Source organism: Rana temporaria, chromosome 2, assembly GCF_905171775.1.
Source record: "Rana temporaria chromosome 2, aRanTem1.1, whole genome shotgun sequence".
Classification (NCBI taxonomy): Eukaryota; Metazoa; Chordata; class Amphibia; order Anura; family Ranidae; genus Rana; species Rana temporaria.
In genome coordinates, this window is record NC_053490.1 from 441,661,932 (window position 1) to 441,672,361 (window position 10,430).

General features: G+C 45.8%; 1 protein-coding gene across 2 annotated transcripts in view; it reads right to left on the bottom strand.

Annotated features, from left to right (window-relative positions):
* Positions 1-9,841, bottom strand: part of LOC120927623 (3 beta-hydroxysteroid dehydrogenase type 7-like) — a 58,944-nt gene extending 49,103 nt beyond the window's left edge. Inside the window, exon 1 of one of the 2 annotated variants that reach the window (XM_040338423.1) lies at positions 9,745-9,841. The gene's annotated coding sequence lies outside the window, so the exon portion shown is untranslated. The remainder of the gene's footprint in view (positions 1-9,744) is intronic. The other variant, XM_040338425.1, reaches the window with a different exon arrangement.
* Between the last annotated feature and the right edge of the window lie 589 nt (positions 9,842-10,430).

Genomic DNA, 10,430 nt, shown 5'->3' on the forward strand with positions numbered 1-10,430 from the left:
ACTTTGAATAGATGCAGAGAAGTGAAGACTACGGATAAACTGGTACAACTTATGTAGTAGGATTGATTTCATCATTGGTGATGTATCACCCGAGGCCACCACTGCACTGGGTATATGTAAGGGTTTACAATCACTTTAATTCAGGGTTTGCCAAATTTGCTTGGAATCTAGGAGCCAGCTAAAAAAGTTAGGAGCCAGAAAATGCGCCCGTCCCGCCGAGCCCGCGCGCAGAAGCGAATGCATACGTGAGTAGTGCCCGCATATGTAAACAGTATTCAACCCACACATGTGAGGTATCGCCGCGATTGGTAGAGCGAGAGCAATAATTCTAGCACTAGACCTCTGTAAATCAAAACATACAACCTATAGAATTTTTTAAACGTCGCCTATGGAGATTTTAAAGGTTAATAGTTTGTCGCCATTCCACGAGCGGACGCAATTTTGAAGCATGACATGTTGGGTATCAATTTACTTGGGGTAACATTATCTTTCACAATATAAAAAAAATTGGGCTAACTGTTGTCTTATCTTTTAATAAAAAAAAAGTGAATTTTTTCCCCAAAAAAGTGTTCTTGTAAAACCGCTGCACAAATATGGTGTGATAGAAAGTATTGCAACGATCGCCATTTTATTCTCTAGGGTGTTAGAATAAAAAATATATATAATGTTTGGGGGCTCAAATTAGAGGGAAGGAGATGGAAGTGAAAACACTGGGGAAGCTCCATTAAAATTGCTGGATTGCTGGTTTACTTGTCATGCCAATGGCCACCACAAGATGGAGCCAAATCACAGAAGGAAGCTTAGGCCTGCAGAAGGCCACAAAGCCGCGGCCTCAATTACCGGGCGGCGCGGCCTGCCGCGATCGCGTGGCGAGGGAGGTGGGGGCGCACGGAGACACAGGATGGGGTATCCTGTGTCTCTGTTCGCCCCCACCTCCCCCGTCGCGCGATCGCGCCGTGCCGCGCCGGCCGGTAATGGTGGCCATTGGCATGACAAGTAAACCAGCAATCCAGCAATTTTAATGGAGCTTCCCCAGTGTTTTCAAAAGTGTTTGATCAACCAATAGGCTGCCTTTACATTTTAGTAAGTAGGGAAAAAAATGTATATTAACCACTTGACCATTGCAAGATTTACCCCCTTCCTGACCTTTCAGAAAGACAGTGGAATTGCACAAACGTACCAAATTGGAACGAGATAGAGATGATTATACTAACAATCGAGTATACAACTGGTCTAATCCTGCTGCTGGTACAGTCTCATCATTATAATGATTAACAAATAGATTTTATGCTTGTTCTGCTTAAAATTGTTCATGGAGAAAACTATTTTCTGTTTAACCACTTCCATACCAGGCACTTACACACCTTCCCGCCCAAGCCTATTTTCAGCTTTCAGCACTGTCGCACTTTGAATGGAAATTACGCGGTCATGCTACACTGTACCCAAACAAAATTGGTGTCCTTTTTTCCCCACAAATAGAGCTTTCTTTTGGTGGTATTTGGTGGTATTTTTTTTTGCGCAACAACTAAAAAAAAGACTGAAAATTTTGAAAAAAATTACGTTTTTATTTTTTTCTGTTAATTTTTTGTAAATAAGTAAATTTTCTCTTTCAATTACGTGCACTGATATGGCGGCACTGATGGGCACCGATGAGGTGGCACTGATGGACATCGATGAGGTAGTACTGACGGGCACAGATGAGGTGGCACTGATGGGCACTGACTGGCGGCGCTGGTATGCGGCACTGATGGGCACTCATAGGCGGCACTGATGGGCACTCATGGGCGGCACTGATGGGCACTCATAGGCGGCACAGATGGGCACTCATGGGCGGCACTGGTGGGTACTTATGGGTGGCACAGATGGGCACTGATAGGTGGGCACTGGGCATGGATGGGCACTGTGGGGTGGCACTGGACACTGTGGGGTGGCACTGATGGACACTGTGGGCAGCACTGATTTATCCATGTTGCCAGTCAGTGCCCATTTGTGTCCTCTGTAGTTTGCACCTAAAGCTACTTGGTGTGTACTGCACGTGTGCTCTGTAGTTTGCACCTAAAGCTACTTGGTGTGTACTGCATGTGTCCTCTGTAGTTTGCACCTAAAGCTACTTGGTGTGTACTGGCCATGTCCTCTGTAGTTTGCACCTAAAGCTACTTGGTGTGTACTGCATGTGTACTCTGTAGTTTGCACCTAAAGCTACTTAGTGTGTACTGCACGTGTGCTCTGTAGTTTGCACCTAAAGCTACTTGGTGTGTACTGCACGTGTCCTCTGTAGTTTGCACCTAAAGCTACTGCCCGTGTCCTCTGTAGTTTGCACCTAAAGCTACTTGGTGTGTACTGTCCGTGTGCTCTGTAGTTTGCACCTAATGCTACTTGGTGTGTACTGCACGTGTGCTCTGTAGTTTGCACCTAAAGCTACTTGGTGTGTACTGGCCGTGTCCTCTGCAGTTTGCACCTAAAGCTACGAGGTGTGTGTACTGCCTTTGTCCTCTGCAGGCCATTAGTATGTCTGGAAGGACAACAAAGAGAGGCAGAGAGTCACGAGGGCAAGCAGGCTCTGCATCTAGAGAAAACAGTGCTGGTCGTGGACACAGTGCACCCTCATCAGCACGTGGCTATTGGACACACTCGTCCTTGTTTTCGGCAGCTGGCCGTGTTGAGCCGCAACATGCCGAAGACTTGGTAGAGTGAATGACCAAGCCGTCCTCGTCCTCCTCATCCTCTCTCACCCAGGCTCAGGGAACTTTGTCTGGCAAAGTAGCTGCCAAGGCGTCCTCTTACCTCTGCTAAATGGCATCACTCACTCCTTCCCTAGCCCCACCATGTCCTCCTGAGGAGTCCCCCGAACTGTTTGAACACAGTGTTAGATACATGCTGCATGAGGATGCGCAGCGTTTTGAGGGCTCCGATGATGGTACACAGATAGAGGAAGGCAGTAACATGAGCCCAGAGAGAGGGGGTGCCCAAGAAGGACAGCAATCTGGCAGTCATGTTCCCCCAGCTGCAGCATACTGCCAGGTTTTCTACAGTGATGAGGAGGGAGGGGATGATGAGGTCACTGACTCTACGTGGGTGCCTGATAGGAGAGAGGAGGAGGAGAAGGAGGCACAGGCACATCTCCAACGAGGCAGGATGCCCTCCAGGGGCCAGCTTAAAGGCAGCACACACCGACTGCATCACAAAGCAGAGCTACGCATGTGCAGGGCGCTGCTGTGTCTCAGCGTTATTCCTAAAGTTTTTGGTGTGGGCCTTTTTTGAGACGAGTGCATCAGATCGCACTGCTGCTATTTGCAACATATGTCTCAAGCGTATCTCGCGTGGCCAAAACATCACCCGCTTGGGCACCACATGCTTGACCAGACATACAGTATGTCGACCTGCCATGCAGTTCGTTGGCAAGCGTACCTCAAAGACCCACACCAAAGAACAAAGCGGACCTCCCCTTGCCCCTCATCAGCTGGCATCTCCAACCCCACTATACCCTCAGTCCTCTCTGAAGCCTGCACTGATAGGACTGAAGGTGTAGAATTAGGTGTGTCACAGCCTAGTACATGCGGGCAATCTACTATCGGTACACCGATGGCAGATTGTACCAGGCAAATTTCCCTGCCCCAGCTGCTGCAGCGCCAAAAGAAGTTCTCTCCCAGCCATCCACATGCCCAGCGGTTGAATGCTAGCTTAGCTAAATTGCTAGCACTTCAACTGCTGCCTTTTCAGTTGGTAGATTCTGTCCCCTTCCGTGAGTTTGTGGAATGTGCGGTACCTCAGTGGCAGTTCCCAAATGCCCCTTTTTCTCACGGAAGGCGATTCCGTCTCTCTACCGGCATGTGGAAGGCAATGTCCATGCCTCGCTGGACAGGGCGGTCAGTGGTAAGGTGCATATTACCGCTGACTCATGGTCCAGCAGGCATGGACAGGGATGTTACCTATCTTTCACGGCGCATTGGGTGACTCTGCTGACAGCTGGGAAGGATGCAGGACAAGGCACAGTAGTGTTGAAGGTTGTTCCGCCACCACGCCTCCAAAATGCTACTACTGGTTGTGATACACATCTCTCCTCCACCCCCTCCTCTTCTTCTTCCTCTGTGGCCTCTTCCTGTGCTGATGTGTCCTTGGAACCAGCGGTGCTCCGTAGGCGTTCAAGGGGCTACGCAGGCAAAGAGATGCCATGCGGTGCTTGAGCTGGTGTGCTTGGGAGACAGGAGCCACACTGGGGCAGAGGTTCTGTCAGCTCTGCAGGGGCCAGCTTAAGCCAGGAATGGTGGTTTGCGACAATGGCACCAACCTCCTCTCCGCCCTGCGACAGGGACAACTGACCCATGTGCCCTGTTTTGCTCATGTCCTTAATTTGGTGGTGCAGCAGATCTTGGCCAGGTACCCGGGCTTACGGGATGTCCTGAAGCAGGCCAGGAAAGTCTGTGTGCATTTCCGACGGTCATATAATGCCAGTGCTCGGCTGGCAGACCTCCAAAGGGAATACAACCTGCCCAAGAACCGCCTAATCTGTGACATTCCCACCAGGTGGAACTCTACGTTGGCCATGCTGCAGCGGCCATCAATGAGTATCTGTGCCAATATGGCAGCAGAACTGGGTCAGGGGAGCTTGTTTTTTTTCCATACACCAGTGGACCTTGATCAGGGATGCATGCACTGTCCTGTCACCATTTGAGGAGGCCACGAGGATGGTGAGCAGTGACAGTGCTTGCATCATTGAGACTGTCCCTCTTATTCACATTTTGGAGCACACACTGCGTGAAATAATGGACAGGGCCCTTGAGGCAGAACAGAGGAAGGCCCTCTCAAGGCCCCCTTTATCCACAAAGTGTTCCTGCTTGCCCGCCTATCACACAGGAAGAGGACAAGGAGGAGGAGTAGGCTTGTGTCAGCATGGAGGTGGAGCCTAGCACTCAGCATCAGCAGCAGTCTTCAAGGGATCAATTACAGTCCCAAGGAACCCATGGACTTGTACGTGGCTGGGATGAGGTGGCGGCGGATCATGTCGTCCTCAGTGACCCAGAGGACTCCATACCGAATGCCTCAGCAAACCTACGCTGCATGGCCTCCCTGATCCTGCAAAGCCTGCGGAAGGATCCTCGTATTCGTGCTATCAAGGAGAGGGATCATTACTGGCTGGCAACTCTCCTTGATCCACGTTACAAGAATAAGGTTGCGGACCTTATCTTGCCGGCGCAGAGGGAGCAGAAGATGAAACATCTTCGGGAGGCCTTGCAGAAAGGTCTGTGCAACGCGTTTCCAGAGACTGGGTGGTTACAAAATTCTGGTCCTGGACAACGTGTTGCTGAGGCTTCGGTCAGTCACAGAAGGAGCGGTGGAGACGGTGGCCGTTTGACCAATGCGTTCAGACAATTTTTTAGTCTGCAGCCCCAAGGTATGACCGGTTCCAGCAACCATCGCCAGCGTCTGTTTTACATGGTGCGGGAATACCTAGGGGCAAGATCAGACTTGGACACCTTCCCCACCGAAAATCCTCTGGCTTACTAGGTCTTGAGGATGGATCACTGGCCAGAGCTTGCACTGTATGCAATTGAGCTACTGGCTTGTCCTGCATCCAGCGTTCTTTCAAAACGCACATTCAGTGCTGCTGGAGGCTTTGTAACCGATCACAGGGTGCGCCTCTCCACCGACTCGGTCGATCGACTGACCTTCATAAAAATGAATCAGGCTTGGATCACCACCAGCTACCAAGCACCTGATGCTGATGTAACTGAGTAAACCAAGTAGTGTGGGGCGTGTACTAAACCCCTTGAGCCATAATTGGCCAAAGCCACCCTGGCTTTGGTCAATTATGGCTCTCCGTTTTTTGCGCGCTGTGATTGGCCAAGCATGTGGGTCATAGTGCATGCTTGGCCAATCATCAGCCAACAATGCCGCAGTGAATTATGGGCCATGACGCGCCACTCGAATTTGGCACGAACGGGCAGTAGCTTTAGGTGAAAACTACAGAGCACGCGGGCAGTACACACCAAGTAGCTTTAGGTGCAAACTACAGAGCACACGGCAGTACACACCAAGTAGCTTTAGGTGCAAACTACAGAGCACACGTGCAGTACACACCAAGTAGCTTTAGGTGCAAACTACAGGGGACACGGGCAGTACACACCAAGTAGCTTTAGGTGCAAACTACAGAGCACTCGTGCAGTACACACAAAGTAGCTTTAGGTGCAAACTACAGAGCACACGTGCAGTACACACCAAGTAGCTTTAGGTGCAAACTACAGAGGACACGGGCAGAAGCTTTAGGTGCAAACTTCAGAGCACACGGGCAGTACACACCAAGTAGCTTTAGGTGCAAACTACAGTGCACACGGGCAGTACACATCAAGTAGCTTTAGGTGCAAATTACAGAGCACACGTGCAGTACACACCAAGTAGCTTTAGGTGCAAACTACAAAGCACACGTGCAGTACACACCAAGTAGCTTTAGGTGCAAACTACAGAGCACATGGGCAGTACACACCAAGTAGCTTTAGATGCAAACTACAGAGCACATGGGCAGTACACACCAAGTAGCTTTAGGTGCAAACTACAGAGGACACAGGCAATACACCACGTGAGTATACTGCAGCTAGCACAATCAACTGCCTGCCAGTAAATTAGGAAGAACTGATCTAGCTAAACTATACAGTGTATAAATATATGTACAACACCTGGGATGTATATATATCCTCTACACACTGTAACTTTAACTGACTAGCCTGCCTGCTCTATCTACCTAGAAAAAAAGACACTCTCTCTCTTAGACAGATCTCTAACCACCGCTGCAACACACTACACAAGGCCGACCTGCAGGCGGCCTTTTTTAGTGTGGGGCGTGTACTAAACCCCTTGAGCCATAATTGGCCAAAGCCACCCTGGCTTTGGTCAATTATGGCTCTCCATTTTTTGCGCGCTGTGATTAGTCAAGCATGTGGGTCATAGTGCATGCTTGGCCAATCATAAGCCAACAATGCCGCAGTGAATTATGGGCCATGACGCGCCACTCGAATTTGGCACGAACGGCCCGTAACGTTCGTATTTCGACGAACGATCAAGCATACGGGGCCAGATCCACAAAGAACTGCCTATCTTTAGGCAGGCGTAGCGTATCTCAGATACACTACGCCGCCGTAACTTAGAGGGGAGGTTCCTTATTCAGAAAGAATTTGCGCCGTAAGTGTAAATGTGTAAATGTGTCGGCGTAAGGGCGTGAAATTCAAATGACTAAGATGTGGACATGTTTTATGTTAATTCATCTTGACCCCACGTAAATGGGTATCCAAGTGCGCATGCTCGAAATCACGTCGCAAATAGTCAATGCTTTTGACGAGAACGTAATTTACGCAAAACCCTATTCGCGAACGTTTTACGCAAACAACATAAACGACGGAAAATTTGACGCTGTCCCGACGTCCATACCTAACATTGCGTATACCTTATAGAGGCAGGGGTAACGTTACGCCGAAAAAAGCCTTACGTAAACGACGTAAAAAAATGCACCGGGCGGACGTACGTTTGAGAATCGGCGTTTCTAGCTAATTTGCATACTCTAGGCGGAAATCAACGGAAGCGCCACCTAGCGGCCAGCGTAAATATGCACCTAAGATCCGACGGCGTACTAAGACGTACGTCAGTCGGATCTAGCCCACATTTAATTATAATTTTTTTTTTTCGTTTGCGTAAGTCGTCCGTGAATCGGGATGGACGTAATTTACGTCCACGTCCAAAAAAATGACGTCCTTGCGACGTCATTTAGCGAAATTTAGGGACAGCGCATGCGCAGTTCATTCGGCGCGAGGACGCGCGTCATTTAAATGAAACACGCCCCCCTACTCGCCAATTTGAATTAGGCGCCGTTACGCTGCGAGAGATACACTACGCCACCAGGATTCTAAACAAAAAAAGTAAGTTACGGCGGCGTACCGTATCTCAGATACGCTGCGCCGGGGCAGATCTTTGTGGCTCTGCCCCATAGTTTATAGTGAATACAATGTAACTCCATGATTAAAGGCAAGTGTACCTATATCCCATGCAGATAAAGGGTATGATATTAAAATGAAAGGTTATTACACTTGCCAATCGTCATATGTAATATATGCAATAAAATGTCCAATGTGGGTTACTATATATAGAGGAGTCCACTCAAAAGGTCAAAGATAGGATAGCAAGGCACACATATTCAATCAGGGATACATTGGTACAATTGCCCTTAGCGAGACATTTTTTCAAGAAAGGACATTCAATCTCCCAATTAAAATTCATGGTATTGGAGGGAATAAATAAGAATAGGAGAGGTGGTGATCGGGAATTTTTTCTAAAAAAGTGCGAGGTACATTGGATCAATTTTCTTGACACTATTGCCCCAAAGGGATTAAATACAGATCTGGATTTATATTTATTTATTTCGAGGATGTAATTCATACTATGTGATAGCTAGATAGTGATATGTTTATACACATTTCTTTTGACAGCCTAAATGAGTTGAAGGCTTCTGTTGACACTATGGGAGGGCTCTACGCTTTGCTAGCCATTTGCCCTCCTGTGACATAAAGATGCATAAGATAAGGATCTAATTTGCATTTGATTGACTAATCACACAATTAATTCAAAATGTGTAATAGTGAAGGTATTTAAAGGGGTTGTAAAGGAAAACATTTTTTTTCATAGTAAGCATCCTTTACCTGCAGACATTCCTCTTTTCACTTCCTCATTATTCGTTTTTGCTCAGAAGTTGCTCTATTTCTTCTCTGTTCTGTTCACTTCCTGCTTGTCTGATTTTACTGACCACCGTGATGGAATGCTTTACTGTGGTGGTCAGTAACCTGCTCACCCGCTCCTGGGAACTACATCTGTGCGGCAGGACGCTCTCTACGTGTTAGAGACTTCAAGGAGGTGTGAATTACTGGGCGTACCGCAATTCATACTGGGAAATGTAGTTCTTACATGAACGAACGATGCAAACCAGGAAGTGAATGAGAGAACAGAAACTAGAACGCCGGAGGTGATATAGATGAAGGAATTTAAGAGGTATTTACTAGTTTTTTAACAGAATCATTACACTATTCTGTCTGTCTACCTTGCAGACATTAATAGGCAAAATAAAAATTTCCTTTACAACTCCTTTAAGCCATGTGTGTGACTTCTACTTTAGATGTGTTTTTGATCTAAAGAAGGGTGTAAGCTTGTGAGCCTCAAACTTAATGAATTTTCAGATTATGTAATGTTTGCTTGAACTTTGGTTCAATAAAAAGATTTTAAGTGCAGTGATCCTATGGACTTTTTCTTATATTTGGTCAGTGGGACGACCAGATTGCATTGCACTAGTTTAAGACTGGGTGAGCCCTATCTTTACTTTGTAAAGATATATATATATATATATATGTATTGTATGTATGTATGTATGTATGTATGTATATATATATATATATATATATATATATATGTCTGTATGTGTATATATATATATATATATATATATATATATATATATATATATATATATATATATATATATGTATATATGTATATATATATATATATATATATATATATATATATATGTATATATATATATATATATATATATATATATATATATATATATATATATATATATATATATATATATATGTGTGTGTGTATATATGTATATATATGTGTGTGTGTGTGTGTGTGTTATATTTGTAAGATGTGTATACAGAGTATTAGATATTTGTTTCCAGTCAGATGTATAGTTTGCCTTACCTTTGTCACACGACCTTTGCCTAATCGGTGCTGTCACATCTACTGACCTGGTTACATTTACTGAAAATACATAAACCAGAAAATAGTAGATAACAGTAGGAGTGACTTCAGGAGGTAACACCCTGGTCAGATTGCTCTGTCTCTAGTTCATTAACCACTTGTCCACCAGGCAGGTATCATCCATGTTTTGCCTGTGTGCAGAAAACACGGGCTGCTGAGTTCAGCTGAACTTGCACGGCTTCATTATCGCAGTTCAGTGTGAACCTGGGTTTAAGATGCTTTCAGTGAAACAGACTGCAGTGTTTGCTATATTATCCCTTTTTATGACTATGCCTATTTCCGACATTTGGTGTTTACAAGTTAAAATCCATATTTTTTGCTAGAAAATTACTTAGAACCTGCAAACATTATATATATATTTTCAGCAGAGAATCTAGAGAATAAAATGGCGATTGTTGCACTATTTTATGTCACACAGTATTTGTACAGCAGTGTTTTAAACGCAACTTTTTGGGGAAAAAATACACTTTCATGAATTATAAAAAAAAGAAACAGTAAAGTTACCCAAATTTTTTTGGATAATGTGAAAGATGATGTTACGCTAAGTAAATGGATACCAAACATGTCACGCTTTAAAATTGCGCACACTCGTGGAATGGCGACAAACTACCGTACATAAAAAATCT